Genomic DNA, 17,061 nt, shown 5'->3' on the forward strand with positions numbered 1-17,061 from the left:
TACCCTGAGGCAGGTCCCGTATATTTAATTTGGGATAATTAGCGGAGAGACTCTACTGCACACGGGACACCAGACTGACTAGCAGGACATGTGAAAAGGGTCTAGGGGTCTTGGTGGACCCCAATCTCCACCTGAGTCCACCATGTGATGCAACAGCAAAAAAGGCAAATGCTCATCTCTGCTGCCTCCACAGAAGTCCACCATGTCCAGATGAAGGGAAGTCCGAGTCCTGCTCTCTTCTGCCTTGGTCAGAATCCACACCTGGAATCCTGTGCGAAATTCTGGCTGCCATGATTCAAGCATCCAAAATTTGGTTTGCCTAGGGAATTCCAGGAGGTGGGGGAATCATTTGTACTTTTCCATTTTTGGCCATTAAATCCTGCCGTCCAGTCAGCGCTTCCCTGCATAGTTCTGCTTGGGGCTGACCTGGGCAGGAAAACAGAGTCGCAGCAGTCCTGCCGTCCGTGTGAGATAGAGGGATAAATCAAGTCCAGAGACAGTTCGTTGCTATCTCTAAAAGTGTTTATTTACACAGCAATAAATCCACCAGAACTTTCCGGCATCTCTCCGTGCTAAAAGCACACACAGTCTCTCTGCTGCTTCTTTCAGTCTAAAGTGAAACCAACTTTCACAGACAAAGACGGACAAAGCCTGTGACGTACGGCCCTGTGTCAGGCCCCTCCCAGATACAGGACACCAAGGAGTTTTAACCCTGTAAACTCCAAACTCCACACCATTCATCTGCTTGCACAGGTTTAGTTTTATTTGGAGACGGTCACTCCCATTAATTCCACATTCTCCTTCTTTTCTGAGTGTCCAAGCCACATTATTGCAGGTGAGACTGAATAAAACGCCTCCTAGGGAAATCCTTTGGGATCCCTTTCCCAAAATGGAAAAGTTTTCTCCCAGCTGTCACCCACAGGGTCAACATTTTCTGTCGCCCACCCCCACCACCCTCCGACGACCACCGTCAGTCATGGGGTCACAGAAGTATGGTTTCTAAACTGGCTGGATCTAGAGTCTGGATACATCAAGGAAGCGCTTCAGTTAAAGGTGTTGTAAATTCAAACAGTGAAAACAGGTAGAGAAAATCAGGACTCCACTGCACTATCCGGTGGCACAATGTTATATTGCACATACAATGCATATCAATCGCTTTTTCTTTGCCCATCTAATGATGATGATGATGATAATTTATTATTTATACCTCACCCATCTGGTTGGGTTTCCCCAGCCACTCTGGGCGGCTCCCAGTTGAGTGTTAAAACAATACAGCATTAAATATTCAAACTATTAAAACTATTAAAACTATTATTAAACTATTAAAAATTACTATGTGCACAAAGAAGGGCTTTCTCTCCCCCCCCCCGTCCTGAATCTTCCATCATTCAGCTTCATTGGATGCCTGTGACTTCTCTGCCCACTTTTTCCAGGCCAGGCACAATTTCACAAACTTCCATCATGTTGCCTCTTCCTCATTGCTCTAAACCAGCCTTTCTCAACCTGTGGGTCCCCAGATGTTGTTGGACTACAACTCCCATCACCCTAGCTAGCAAGGCCAGAGCTCAGGGATGATGGAAGTTTTATTCCAACAACATCTAGGGACCCACAGGTTGAGAACCGCTGCCTAAACTAAGAAGTCCCAAACCCTTCTGCAACCTTTCCAAATATGGGAAGTCATTGCCGCATCTCTCAGATCATTTTCTTCACCCCTTTCCTAATTAATCCTGGCATGGGCTGCAGAGCTCATACCTTTGATCCAGTCACTTTGTTTGGATAAGAAACAGATGAGAAGTGCACTTATGGCAAGTGCAGAAACCAAAGAAAAACAATATAAACTCTACCAGTTCCTTGGTGCAGATGGCCTACTGAGTTGACCCAGGAAAGCTCTGGGTGGGGCTGGGCTTTTCCTGTTCTTCATAGCTTCTCTGCTTACACAGAGGAGACTAGACAGCTGGCAGACAGTCTTCATGAGTCCAATTCTGGCCTGCATTAACAGAAATGATGTGTCCAAGGGAAGTCATAGTACTGATCTATTCTGTCCTTTTCAAACCCAACCTAGAGTCCTGGGTCCTATTCTGGGCACCCCAGTTGAAGAAGATTATGGACAAGCTGGGGGTGCTTAGCTTGGGAAGGAGGAGACTGAGACAGGATCTGAGAGTCATCTTCAAATCTCTCTAGAGCTGCCCCATGGAAGATGGAGCAAGCTTGTTTTCTCCAGTGTGGTGTAGTGGTTAAGTGTGGTAGACTCGTAATCTGGTGAACCGGGATCTTGTCTCCGCGCCTCCACATGCAGCTGCTGGGTGACCTTGGGCTAGTCACACTTCTCTGAAGTCTCTCAGCCCCACTCACCTCACAGAGTGTTTGTTGTGGAGGAGGAAGGCAAAGGAGAATGTTAGCAGCTTTGAGACTCCTTAGGGTAGTGATAAAGCAGGATGTCAAATCCAAACTCCTCCTCCTCCTCCTCCTTTCTGGTCTGGAAGGTAGGACTCGAACCAATGGCTTCAAGTTACAAGAAAAGTGATTCCAACTAAACATCAAGAAGAAGGTCCTGATAGTAAGAGCTGCTTGACAGTACAAAGGTGGCGGGTTCTCCTTCCTTGGAGGTTCTGAACCTGAAGTTGGGTGGCCATCTGTCCTGGGTGCTCTAGTTGGGATTCCTGCATTGCAAGGGGTTGGACCAGACGGCCCTCAGCGTCTCTTCCAGCGACACAATTCTGTGGTTCTAGGGGGAGAATGTGGGTGCAGTAGAATTACACTACACCCAAAGCCTCTTGGTTTCCACAACATGTCCAAAACAATGGCACAACTTTGCAACTGGCTTGAGGGCAACTTCCCTCTCGTTGAAGTCCCTGAGAGGGTCTCCCCTGCACAAAGATACTTCTTCTCAACACGCTCACCCTAGGATGCTAGAGCTCTGGATGTGGTGCAAGTCAGGATCTTTTAGGCTGCCCTTGATTGCCCTGTGGACCATTCTCCAAGTAAACAGGCTGGATTCCTGTGGAGTCTCCCAATACACTTAGAAGCTTCTTTAAGGAGAACCCAGAACCTACCGTTTTTTGTTGCCTTACGGTTCCAAAACTCATTTACGGAAGCTGTCAATTGTTAGTTTGTATTAGCAATAATTTTATTTTATATGTTTTATTAAAACATTTTAAAGGGTGTGGGGGGTGTTTTTACAATCAAGCAGTGTATACATTTTATGAAAATTACAATACATCATAATGTAATATAACATAAGCAGGAGTTATATATTTTTTTTAATTAAATAGCGCACTGTCTTTCAGTTTGTGTCTTCCTGGAGTTGCACAACTCTGCTGGGTGGAGAGGAAATGGTCTCTCCTCCTTCATCTCAGCTCCACAGCAGTTCTCTCAAAAAGACTTGGCACTCCAGAAGGCGGAACTCAGAGCCCTTTATAACATAAAAACATCATCAAACAAGGAACTTATACTGCTGGGGAAATAGTAGTAGCAGTAGTAGTATTTATTCAATTTATATACCCCCCTTTATCAGAATATCCCAGGGCGGTGTACAACATTATAAGCACAATACAGAACAACAATGATAAAAACATAATAAAAAGCATCCTGGGAGACAGCCTAGTAATGCAGCACTCCTTTTAAAACTTGAGGGAGAGTCACTGCTCACCTGCTTTTAAGGCCACTATGGGGCTGTGGTGATTCATCCAAGGGAGGCTCCTCTGCTGGCCCTCCGAAAATTCTGACATAGTCCACTCTTTCTCCTGTCACCCACAGCCATAGTATATGAAGAGAGTTGTCCTTGATTTCAGCAAGGCATTTGACAAGGTGCCCCATGATATTCTTGTAAAGAAGCTGGTAAAATGCGGTCTTGACTATGCTACCACTCAGTGGATTTGTAACTGGCTGACTGACCGAACCCAAAGGGTGCTCATCAATGGTTCCTCTTCATCCTGGAGAAGAGTGACTAGTGGGGTGCCACAGGGTTCTGTCTTGGGCCCGGTCTTATTCAACATCTTTATCAACGACTTGGATGATGGACTCAAGGGCATCCTGATCAAATTTGCAGATGACACCAAACTGGGAGGGGTGGCTAACACCCCAGAGGACAGGATCACACTTCAAAACGACCTTGACAGATTAGAGAACTGGGCCAAAACAAACAAGATGAATTTTAACAGGGAGAAATATAAAGTATTGCACTTGGGCAAAAAAAAATGAGAGGCACAAATACAAGATGGGTGACACCTGGCTTGAGAGCAGTACATGTGAAAAGGATCTATCATAGCACAGGTAGCAAATCAGCTGCTGCTCCGTCCCTTGAGGGATTCCCCGCCTCACTTAATTGGCCAAATATTCCAAAAGGGCATCACCCGCCACTATATAAACCCTCTCACCCCCGGCAGCAGCAATGAGGTGGTACAGCTTTCGGGTGCTAAGAGTGTGTCCCTGCTTTGGGAGGGGGAACCCATGGAAGAGGGAGCCAGCTTGTTTTCTCCTGCTCTGGAGGGGAGCACCCAGAATAAGGGACCCAGAGGACCAGAAAGCAGTTTCTTCTGACGGGAAGAGCAGCAGAATCCCTTGGGAGATGGCGGACTCTCCTTCCTTGGAGGTTTTTAAGCAGAGGGTGGATGCTTTGGCTGAGATTCCTGCCTTGCAGGGGGGCTGGAATAGATGACCCTTAGGGCTCCCTCCCATTCTAGGATGAGGTTCCTCGCTTCCTGCAACCCCCTTTTCCCTGCAACCTCTTCCTCCAGTTTCTGGCCAAGGGAGGGAGCAGATCACAGACCAACCAAGAGCAAAAATAAAATAAGCATCTCTGGGATTGTGCAATGCAGGAGAGAAAAGGCAGAGAGGACTGAGCAGGGTGGACTCGGCTTTGCAAGGGTTAAAGGGAACTGAGCTGCATTCCTAGAGAGGACAGGAAGTAAGGGGGCCAGGTCCTCCAGAGGAAAAGCCCCTCCCTCCCCTTCCTGCAAGGGGGGGTTGCTTTCCTCTGCTGCAAATGCTGCATTGTTCTCTTCCAAGGGGATCTGGTGAGTCTCTTCTTCCTCCCCCCAGAGGGTGCAGTGGGGAGAAGGGGGGGTCCCAGGGATGCAGCAAGGGAGGGTGGCTCATGTGGGGAGGGGGGGAGCCCCAGGGAGCAGGGGGTCCTGCCAGGGAGGGGCGAGGTCGCAGGAACTGTCTCCTTCCTTTAGATCTTTTGTGGGGGGGGGAGGGGAGGAGGTTCCCGCCCCCCTTCCAGAAAAAAACTTATTCAGAGCCCCCTGGGAAATCTAGCAGATAGAAATCTAGCTTCTTTAAATAAGGGTATAAGTAGGACTTCTGTCGTGAGTGACACGGGTCAGCGTCATTGCACAACAGAGGAAACGTGTATGAATGGTTGCTCCAAAACCTCTTTGTCTGTTTCCCTTCTTTCTTTCTCCTTATTGGCAGAGGAGGCCAGCCAAGCAGATCAAGCCAAGCAAATCAAATCAAATCAAATATCTTAAATACGGTCAGTGACCAGGAAGCAATTTATAAAAATATGACATTAAAAGTAGTATTGTGCTACAAATAACAGTAAAAATATGGCCAAATCACAGAATTGGTGCTTATATTTATGACCAGGTTTCGACTTTTAAAGTTTTAAAAATTCAATTCAGGTGTCGCTACTGTTTATTATCGTTCCTTCGATGTTTACAATTTGAACTCCGTTGTTGACATCATTGCTCGTCTTATTCTTGTTGCAATGTAACAGTACTTTGCCACGGACCTGTTAATTTCGGGCTCTTTGTCAGCTAAGAGGTGTCTGATATAGGTGTCGTCTGTACTGCGAGGTATTTTCCTCAGAATCGGTTCGATCAGCTCTTTTCTTGAGTCTCGATATAATGGGCAGTATAAGATGACATGCCCAATGGTTTCGATTTCATTGCTGTTACAGGGACATAATCTTTGTTTGATCGGTATTTTATTGTATCTTCCCTCTAGAAGAGCTGAAGGGAGAGCGTTAAAGCGGGCCCTGGAAAATGCCCATCGGTGTTTAGCGTTGTCTAGAACTTTGAGATAGTTTGCTAGATGGGGCCTTTGGGGGTTGTATAGAAGTTTAGAAGTTATCGGGAGTTGATTAAAGTCATTTTGGGCTTCAATGTCCCTGAGTCTTTCTTTGATTGTGTTCTTGGCCCTTCCCCTTTCTAAACTTAATAGATACTCTGGGGAGAGACCATATGTGGCCAGTTTTCTGAGAGTGCCCTTCAACCAACTAGATTGGAATTTGTCAAGAAGCATCAGGGAAAGTAGTCCAACTGGCGAGTTGTTAAGTCTTAGCCAAGTGCATAAGGTTCTTATCCATACTTTGGCTTTAATGCTGTATAAGCCCGCTTCCAGTCGTAGGGCGGCGTTTGGGACGCATTTAGGTGTTTGCAGGAGTGATCTAAGGAAACCTGATTGTATCTTTTCATATGGGTCTAGATTAGAGAGGGAGACGAGTGGTGCGCCGTATAGCATTTGTGCTGTTGGTTTTGCAACGAATAGTTTAATTGTAGCAGGAATGAAATTTCCTCCCGTTGTACGATGGAATCTTAGGGTTGCTGTTGTACTTTTTTGTGCTGTAGAGGAGCTGTAATTTATGTGGGCAGTCTTCTTCCTTGATGCTTGGAATATAACTCCTAGATATTTAAAGCATGTCACTTGTTCAATCTCCTGATTGTCTAAATTCCATCTGTATATTTTCCTTTTGTTAGAGAAAACCATGATTTTTGTTTTTTGGTAGTTCACTGCTAGTTTCTCTTCTCTACAATATTGGGATAAGCTGTTAAGAGCTCTTTTGAGGCCCATCTGAGTCTGGGACAATATAACCGCATCGTCTGCATAGAGTAGGATAGGCAGTTTTTTGTCTACTAATTTTGGGGCGTGTGTATCTGCTCCTTGTAGGTGGTCTATTAGGGAGTTTATATAGATGTTGAACAAAAAGGGGGCCAAAATGCATCCTTGTTTAACTCCCTTTGTTGTTCTAATGACATTAGAGAGTTGACCTTCTTGGCTGCATTTTGTAACTTCTTTTGGCTTCAAGCATCTTTTGTCTGTTATCCTCTGTTGGATTATCCTTATGGCAGATGAAGGAGTGGATCAATGATTTCTTGGAGGTTATACACTCATGATCGAACCACTCCCTGGAAGTTTAGGTCACCAGCTTGTAATATCATGGCTGACGGGTGTTGTCTCCTCCATTGCACCACGTGGGCTTCCACTTCTTTCCATAGTTGTTCTACTTGTGCCTGCCGTCGACATGTAGGTAAGTATAAGTTTATGCATAGCAGTTTGCTTTGTCCAAAATCTAAAACTGCTGCTACAGACCATTCATCATTGGAGGGTAATTGGGTAATATTAGCTTGTATCTGCATTGAGAACAGTAAGGCTAAGCCTCCTTTGGGTCTGCCCCCTCTTTGACTAGGTGTTGCTCTTTTTATACACGAGTGGTAATTATCCAGGTAGAGCTCGTCTATCGACCAGGTTTCCTGGATGAATAGGATGTCAAATTTAGTGAGGAAGTCCATTAGATTGGGATCTTTGCTTTTGTCAGACATCTCAAGGGACAATCAAACTTAGGTTTATGGCCAATTTGGGATTTATCATTCATTATGTCCCTTTTGGGGTGTGTAGTGGGACATTTTGGCACGGTGTGTACTTGGACATATTTTAGTGTCCCGGAGGGGCGTTCTTTCCCCGTGACCTTATTTCAGTCATCCTTGTGAATGGTGTCTAGGGCTCCTAGATTGTCCACAAAGATTGAACCGTTCTTGCCTGGTGGTACTGCTATTTCAGCTTGATGTGTTATTGTTTTCTTTGTTATAGGTGGTTCCGTAGGTCCCAGTTCCTCTGGCGATAGGAATAGCCTTAGTATCCACTCACTGTTGGATAAAGGTTTTGTGGTATAAGTTGCATAGTTAAATTCCCTGGTGACGGGTGTGGCTAGGAGTGTAATAGATTTCCTTATGGATGCTAATCTTTCAATTAGTGCGTCCTGAGCTTTATGTATTTGTTCAATAGTTGCTATGAAGCGGTTTTCCTTCTCTATGCTGGAGCTTTCGTCTGGTACGTGATTTGGGGATAGGGTTTTTGGTCTTTTAGCCAGCTGGTTTGGGGCTTTATCTGCCTCTAGTTGAAGCATCTTACAGTTCTCGTCCATCATAGACATTGTCGGCTTTATTTTTATCTTATCAGTCTTGATTGTTTCGATGAGAGGAGTGGGAGTACCGGACACTTCGAATAGGCGAGTCACCTGCAATCCAACCCTTTGTAGCTTGTCCTTATTGTCTGAAACTAGTTTGGTTGTGTGCCAGTCTCTGAATGTTACCACAACTCTGTTTAGGTCCTTGTCTGATGGCAGAAATTTAACATTAATGATGTTTTCTGCTGGGACGAGCCCTCTAACAGCTAATTCAGTTTTCTTGAGAATATAGATTCTCTGTTGTGCTGGGGAAAGGAGATCTTTGTGCATGTATACAGGTAGGATGATAAGTTTTTGTTTATTTAGAATTAGATTTCTGCGAGAGTATGTTGTTTTAGGAGTAGTTTCTTGCTTAGGGATCGGGTTTTCCCTTGATTTTCCCGTGGTTCCATTCGGGAGCGCTAGTTGCTCTGTTGAATTATGAAGCCTAGCCTTATGGAGTTCCTCTGTTGAATTGAAAAGCCCAGCCTTATGGAGGTTTTTATTTGGGCTTGGGCTTCGGCTTTTATCAAGGGGTGGCAGAACTGGGTTAGCTGGGCTCGTTGGATTTGAATTCTCTAATAGCTTAAATAGTCTTGTGAAGTTCGTTTTCTTTGTTCGAGATGGGAGCTTTGTCTTCCTTCCCATTTTTACGTTCTTGGGCTTCTTCTCTTTATTCCTGGGACACTTCCCCTTTAAGAGGGGTTTCTTAGGGTCAATTAAGTTTCCCTTCTGGTTTGCTTTGATCCTAGATGTTTTCCTTTTTTCCACCTCATGTCGGGTTTTATTTTCCTTAATGCTGTTATCGTTTGGTGTCCTAGAGAGAACTTTATATGAATGCAAGTTGTCTATTCTCCTAGTTATTTCAGTCAGGGTGGTAAGTAGACCCAAGCATTCTGAGAGGAAGTCTTTGATGTGTCCCAGTTCTCTGCCTATCTGCAACTTCTGTTCATTTAACAGATCATTATATAGCCCTGTTAGTGTGTAGGGGAGGCATTCCAAGTCCAGATATTGGGCTCTTGTGTCCTCCAGGTCCTCATTCGTCACAGTGTGAAACCCCATCTTCTCCCCGGGCCTGGGTCTTTGGGAGGGCTCATCTGTCTTAATTACTGGGTTTTCCTCTTGTGGCTCTTGTTCCTGCTCCAGCCCCGGTTGATTCACTGAGGTTTCATCTTCTATGGCAGCTTGTTTTATTTCCGTTGCCAGATTGACTCCCACCCCTTCTTTGTCTGTTTCCATAAGCTCCCCGTACCTGGTGCGGTCTATGGTCTATGGACCATTCGTGGGGGTGTCGTTTGTCAGCATTATTTATTTTGTCTGTTTTCGGTTTAAAATATTGTGAGATTTTCCCCTGCCTTCCTCTTGTAGAGGGTTCAGCCGCTTTGGTGAGGGGGATTCCCAGCTCTTTATAGCTCTGTCTTGTGAACACCATTCTCTAAGTTGAAAGCTTCCCTTATTGGGCACTTTATTGTAGAAATAAAGGTAGAGGTAAAGTTTGGAAAACCGGTATCCAGGCTGTTGGATCAGGGAGCCTCCCTACCTTTCCCTCTTTAAGCCTTAACTTGGGGTGGGAGGGTATTCATGGGGGAGTTCTTGGACTTATCTTATCGAAGTTAGGCTCAATGGAGTTCAGCGGTTTCCTCTGCTTCTTTGGCTGTATTTCAAGCCAATCCGTCGTCCGGGAGCTCCAAGGTTGTAAGTCAGTGTAGCAGTATCAGTAAACAGTGCGACGGTATAACAATAAATAAACAATAAAACAATAACAGAATAAACTAATTAAAACGAGGCGACAAGACAGACAGCCAATAGTCTTTAAGGTCTTGAAGAGGCTAAAACTAATAAAAACGGTTAGTTGAAGTCGGAGGCTCTAATTAGGCTGCTACCTCCGTCGCCATCTTGGCCTCCCTCCTTTATGAGCTTTATGAGGAGCTGGGTATTCTGCATTTGTATAAAGACGCTGCGTACTCCTTTGGGAAGGGCAATCCTCTCCTGGGATCTGGTGAGTCTCCTCTCCCCCCCCCCCCAGAGGGTGCAGTGGGGAGAAGGGGGGGTCCCAGAACTCTTTGTTTCCCTTCTTTCTTTCTTCTTATTGGCAGAGGAGGCCAGCCAAGCAGATCAAGCCAAGCTTTATGAGGAGCTGGGTATGTTTAGTTGGAGAGGAGGAGACAGAGAGGAGACAGGAGAGCCATGTCAGATTAGATCATTTATTACGGTCAGAGACCAGCTTATAAAACACACTTGGGGGTACAGTCACAGAACTAAAACAGGCAATTTATGTACAACAAAAAATTTAAAAACAATGTACACCAACAAGCTATCCCAGGGAGTTGACTCAGAGTCACCCATGAAACCGAGTTTGGGGATTTTCATGACGGACTATTTTGAGTTGGGAGATGGTCTGCACCTACAGATCTGTACACAGAATCTGGCAACCATCCAGGTCTTCTTTTGGTCTTTGCCTAACAGCAAAAGGTCAAATTTTTGCTTTTGCGGAAGGTCAGCGAGCCTCACCAGCAGGGGATCAATGGTCTTAATACGTGCCTCTTCGTAAAAGGGACGTCTAAAGAACAAGTGTTTTGGCTTTCTATCTCTCCCAATGGGCAGGTGAAAAGTCTCTGAGCATACGGGACTTTTCTAAAGGCTCCATCCAGGACCAGCGATGGAAGAGCCGAGCTTCTGGCGAGTGTAAAGGCCCTTCTTGTATTTCTAGATGCGAGAAAGAAGAGATATTCTGCCGGTGCGGCTATATATTTCTCGATTTCTCCAATTTTATGGTCGGGGCACCTTGCGCAGTCCTGTTGTCTCTCGGTGTCTAATATTCTTTGCCTGACTGTAGCTTTGGCCTGGCCCAAGCCCAGACTTAGAAGGGCTTGAGGGGCAAAACCCAGTTTCCGGAGGGTGTTCAGAACTGCAGTCTGCCAGCCTGACTGGAATTGGTCACAGAGGATCAATGGGGCTATCCCTCGGGGGAGCAGATTCAATGTCAGCCATTTGTAGATTGATCATAGAATCATAGAGTTGGAAGAGACCACAAGGGCCATCGAGTCCAACCCCCTGCCAAGCAGGAAACACCATCAGAGCACTCCTGACATATGGTTGTCAAGCCTCTGCTTAAAGACCTCCAAAGAAGCAGACTCCACCACACTCCTTTTTTAAAAAAATATTTTTATTCATTTTCCACAAAAGAAAAAAAAACAACAACCATTTTTTATACAATCAATTCACATTTTATCACACATTCATCTCTTTTTTTGACTTCCCTCAGCTCCTCTGCCGATCTTTCGTTTGCATCAATATTATTAACGCATTTCTTAACTTAGTATTGCCTTTAGATATCTCCTTCCCTCCTCTTATTTTCTTTTTAACAATATTCCTCTGTTTTTCACAGAGTCTCTTGAAAACCAACAAATGTTATCTGTTCATCACATATGCCTTTCAGATAATCTGTAAATCTTCCCCAGTCCTCGATGAACTTTTGGTCTCGTTGATATCGGATCTTCCCTGTTAGTTTGTCCAGTTCTGCATAATCAGTCAATTTCAGTCTCCATTCTTCCACCGTCGGTAACTCTTCCTGTTTCCATTTTTGGGCCAGAAGTATTCTCGCTGCTGTAACTGCGTATTGGAAAAGTTTACAGTCTTTCTTACTTATCTCATTTCCTACCAATCCCAATAAGAAGGCCTCCGGTTTCTTAATAAACGTATATTTCAACATCTTTTTCATTTTTTTTTTATAAAATTTTTATTGGTTTTTTAACAAATATTAATAGACAACACAAAACAATACAAAAACAAACAAACATATAAACATGTATAATTTCTTCACATTATTTCTTGAACCTTCTTTCATCGACTTCCCCATACCTCCCTTTCCTGCATCCCTGTTTTAAATTTTTCCAGCAACCCCCAATTTCAACTTAAAACACTTTTTTCCCTTTATATCCTTTTTCTCATATCCAATTGTTTGTCCCTGCAATTCTATTTTACCTGACCCAAAACATTTTAGCACTCATTAATTTTGCAACAGTTCTTGAGGTAAACTTTAAATTTCTTCCAATCTTCTTCCACCGTCTCTCTCCCTTGGTCACGGATTCTGCCAGTCATCTCCGCCAGTCCCATGTAGTCAATCACCTTGGTCTGCCATTCTTCCAGTGTGGGTAGTTCTTGTGTCTTCCAGTACTTTGCTAAAAGTACTCTTGCTGCTGTTGTAGCATACATAAAAAACGTCCTATCTTTCTTTGAGACCAATTGGCCCACCATACCCAGGAGAAAGGCCTCTGGTTTCTTCACAAATGTGCATTTAAGCACCTTTTTCATTTCATTATAAATCATTTCCCAGAAGACCTTAATCCTTGGGCACGTCCACCAAAGGTGGTAAAAGGTACCTTCAGTTTCCTTACATTTCCAACATTTATTATTGGGCGTGTGGTAAATTTTTGCAAGCTTGACTGGGGTCATGTACCACCTATAGATCATTTTCATAATGTTTTCTCTTAAGGCATTACATGCCGTAAACTTTATACCGGTGGTCCATAACTGTTCCCAGTCAGCAAACATAATGTCATGACCAATATCTTGTGCCCATTTAATCATAGCTGATTTAACCGTCTCATCCTGTGTATTCCATTTCAACAGCAAGTTATACATTCTTGACAAATTTTTAGTACTGGGTTCCAAAAGCTCTGTTTCTAATTTTGACCTCTCCACCTGGAAGCCAATTTTCCTGTCCTGTTTAAAAACTTCATTTATCTGATAGTAGTGTAACCAGTCTCTTACTTTTGACTTCAGTTTCTCATAACTCTGCAATTTCACTTTTCCCTCCTCGTGTTCTATAATTTCCCAATATTTTGGCCATTTTGATTCCATATTAAGTTTTTTCACTTCCTTAGCTTCCATTGGTGACAACCACCTAGGGGTTTTGTTTTCTAACAAGTCTTTGTACCGAGTCCACACATTATATAATGCTTTCCTAACAATATGGTTTTTAAAACCTTGATGGACTTTGACCTTGTCATACCATATATATGCGTGCCAGCCGAATCTATTATTAAACCCTTCCAGATCCAAAATGTCTGTATTTTCAAGAAGCAGCCAGTTTTTCAGCCAGCAGAAGGCCGCTGATTCATAATAAAGCTTTAAGTCCGGCAGGGCAACCCCCCCTCTTTCTTTTGCATCAGTTAATATCTTAAATTTTATTCTGGGCTTTTTGCCCTGCCAGACAAATTTAGATATATCTTTTTGCCACCTCTTGAAACATTCCATTTTGTCCAAAATCTGCAATGTAGAGCTTGTAGGGCAGCGGCTGAAGAAGGAACAAAAAGGGTTTTCTTGTGTGAGTTTCTTGTGGCTGATTAGCTGCTTTCTCTGTGCGCGCAGTTTGATCCATCTTTTAGATTTAGGGGAGCTAGTCTCAAACGTTTGTTGGGGGAGATATAGGTTTATTTGGGGGGATTTATTTGTCCTGTCTTCACGCTTTTTATGATGGAGGACCGCTGTAGTCACCCCCAACGACACCTTCTCAAGATGGAGGGTGAGGGAACAGCTGCAGTCGCCTGTGGTTCCTGCGCAATGTTTGCCATCTTGCCAAAGGTTGCAGGCAGCTTTACCTGCAGCAATTGCATGTTGATTGCCCTCTTAAAAGACAAAGTCCAGCAACTGGAGGAACGTGTAGCTACGCTCCAAAGAATTAGAGAGCTGGAGCTCTTCTTGGAAGCAACAGAGCACACCGTCTCCACCAAGGAGGAGACAGGGGACTCCCCTGAGAAGGAGGCTAGTTCACCAACACAGGAGCCAGATATATGGAGAAACGTGACTCAAAGAAGTAGGAGGCCCAGGGTTCGCTCTGATTGTTTAGAAATACGCAATCGCTTTGAGGTCCTTTCCCCTAGCATGGAAGACGAAGAGCAGACTCCATTTGAGGATCTCTCCCTCATTACAGTCGATCAGGTATATGAAGACGAGCAGCAAAGGCAGTCTTCAGGGAATGTGCAGGCGACCTTGGAACGGACAGCTCACGGAAGAACCCCGACCAGACCTAAGAGGAGGCGTGTAGTGGTGATAGGGGATTCCCTACTGAGGGGAACAGAAGCAGTGATCTGTGGGCCTGACAAGATGTCTCGGGAAGTGTGCTGTCTCCCCGGGGCTAAGATCCAAGATGTAACTGAACGACTGCAAGGAATCATAAAACCCACTGACAAATACCCCTTCCTCTTGGTTCATGTGGGAACCAATGACACTGCAAGCAATAGCCTCCAGAAGATCAAAAGAGATTACGAGGCTCTGGGCAGGAAATTGAAGCAATTAAATGCACAAATTGTCATCTCATCTGTCCTCCCAGTTGAACGACGTGGCCCAGGGAGAGAGGGAAAAATAGTGGAAGTGAACAACTGGCTTCGCAAATGGTGTAAACAGGAACGGTTTGGATTCTTAGATCACGGAATGCAGTTTCTTGAAGATGGACTTCTGGCAAGCGATGGGCTGCACCTCACAACGGTTGGTAGGAATGTTTTTGCAAAAAATCTCAGAAACCTCATCAGGAGGGCTTTAAACTGACTAATGTGGGGGAGGGAGACAGTGCTCCTGAAGGTAGGAGTCTATCAATTGATGAAGATGATCATCCAAATGTCATAGACCGAATGGAGCAAACAGCACACAGACCTAGTGGTGGGAGGAAAAAATCCTTAAATAAGAGACACGGGGGAATGATTAATGGACTTCAATGTCTGTACACTAATGCGCAAAGTATGGGAAATAAACAAGATGAGCTTGAGCTCTTGGTACAGCAAACTAAATATGACATAATAGGCATCACTGAAACCTGGTGGGATAAGTCCCACGATTGGAATGTAATAATGGAGGGATACAATCTATTTCAGAGAAACAGACCAGACAAGAAAGGAGGAGGAGTGGCGTTATATGTCAGGGATGTGTATACCTGTGAAGAGATCCAAGATTTAGAACCTCAAAGCCAAAGTGAGAGCATTTGGGTCAAAATTAAGGGAGAGAAGAATAACAGTGACCTCATTGTGGGAGTTTACTATAGATCCCCAAGCCAAACGGAGGACATAGATGATGCCTTCCTGGAACAGATGGCCAAGCATGCAAAAGGAAGGGAGATAGTAGTAATGGGGGACTTCAATTACCCGGATATTTGTTGGATGTCAAACTCAGCCAAGAGCATAAGGTCAAACAGATTCCTCACTGGCCTTGCAGACAACTTCATTGTCCAGAAAGTGGGAGAAGCTACAAGAGGAACAGCCATTTTAGATCTGGTCCTAACCAATGTTGATGACCTGGTTAGTGGGGTAGAAGTGGAAGGATCATTAGGCGCGAGTGATCATGCTCTTCTGAAGTTTACTATACAGCGGAAAGGAGCAGCCAAGCATTCTAGGACTCAATTTCTCGACTTTAAGAAAGCCGACTTCATAAAACTTAGGGAAGTGCTGGGTGAGATCCCATGGACAGTAATACTAAAAGGAAAGGGAGTTCATGATGGCTGGGAGTTTGTTAAGAGGGAGATAGTAAAAGCACAACTTCAGGCAATACCAATGAGACGGAAACATGGAAGGTGCCTAAAGAAGCCAGGGTGGCTATCTAAAGAACTTTTAACTGAGTTAAGATTAAAAAAGGATGTGTACAAAAAATGGAAAAGGGGGGAAACCACCAAAGAGGAATTCAAACAAATAGCCAGCACGTGTAGACACAAAGTCAGAAAAGCTAAAGCACAAAATGAACTCAGGCTTGCTAGAGAGGTTAAAAGCAACAAAAAAGGCTTTTATGGGTATGTTCGTAGCAAAAGGAAGAACAAAGAAACAGTGGGGTCACTCAGAGGAGAAGATGGTGAAATGCAAACAGGGGACACAGAAAGGGCTGAACTCCTCAATGCCTTCTTTGCCTCAGTCTTCTCCGATAAAGAAAACAATGCCCGACCTGAAGAATTTGGAGCAAATGATTCAGCAGAGGAAACACAGCCCAGAATAACTAAGGAGATAGTACAAGAATACTTGGCTAGTCTAGATGTATTCAAGTCTCCAGGGCCAGATGAACTGCATCCAAGAGTATTAAAAGAACTGGCAGATGTGATTTCAGAACCACTGGCAGTCATCTTTGAGAATTCCTGGAGAACAGGCGAAGTCCCGGCAGACTGGAGGAGGGCAAATGTTGTCCCTATTTTCAAAAAGGGGAAAAGAGAGGACCCAAATAATTACCGCCCAGTCAGTCTGACATCAATACCAGGGAAGATTCTGGAGCAGATCATTAAGCAAACAGTCTGTGAGCACCTAGAAAGGAATGCTGTGATCACCAATAGTCAGCATGGATTTCTGAAAATAAGTCATGTCAGACTAACCTGATCTCGTTTTTTGACAGAATTACAAGCCTGGTAGATGAAGGGAACGCAGTGGATGTAGCCTACCTTGATTTCAGCAAGGCATTTGACAAGGTGCCCCATGATATTCTTGTAAAGAAGCTGGTAAAATGCGGTCTTGACTATGCTACCACTCAGTGGATTTGTAACTGGCTGACTGACCGAACCCAAAGGGTGCTCATCAATGGTTCCTCTTCATCCTGGAGAAGAGTGACTAGTGGGGTGCCACAGGGTTCTGTCTTGGGCCCGGTCTTATTCAACATCTTTATCAACGACTTGGATGATGGACTCAAGGGCATCCTGATCAAATTTGCAGATGACACCAAACTGGGAGGGGTGGCTAACACCCCAGAGGACAGGAACACACTTCAAAACGACCTTGACAGATTAGAGAACTGGGCCAAAACAAACAAGATGAATTTTAACAGGGAGAAATGTAAAGTATTGCACTTGGGCAAAAAAAATGAGAGGCACAAATACAAGATGGGTGACACCTGGCTTGAGAGCACTACATGTGAAAAGGATCTAGGAG

The 17,061-nt window shown here is 44.4% G+C and overlaps 1 protein-coding gene across 35 annotated transcripts in view; it reads left to right on the plus strand.

Moving 5' to 3' along the window:
* Nucleotides 1-17,061, plus strand: part of LOC128412017 (zinc finger protein 420-like) — a 983,187-nt gene that overhangs the window by 917,361 nt on the left and 48,765 nt on the right. For 2 of the 35 annotated variants that reach the window (XM_053384753.1, XM_053384756.1), the window contains exons 1-2: nt 4,927-5,015; nt 10,264-10,308. The exons of 29 other annotated variants lie outside the window; for them this stretch is intronic. The gene's annotated coding sequence lies outside the window, so the exon portion shown is untranslated. Of the gene's footprint in view, nt 1-4,922; nt 5,016-10,101; nt 10,167-10,263; nt 10,309-10,771; nt 10,905-11,355; nt 11,729-17,061 lie in introns of those variants that run through there. 4 more of the 35 variants (XM_053384754.1, XM_053384752.1, XM_053384757.1 and 1 more) reach the window with 4 other exon arrangements.

This window comes from Podarcis raffonei, chromosome 4 (assembly GCF_027172205.1).
Source record: "Podarcis raffonei isolate rPodRaf1 chromosome 4, rPodRaf1.pri, whole genome shotgun sequence".
Classification (NCBI taxonomy): domain Eukaryota; kingdom Metazoa; phylum Chordata; class Lepidosauria; order Squamata; family Lacertidae; genus Podarcis; species Podarcis raffonei.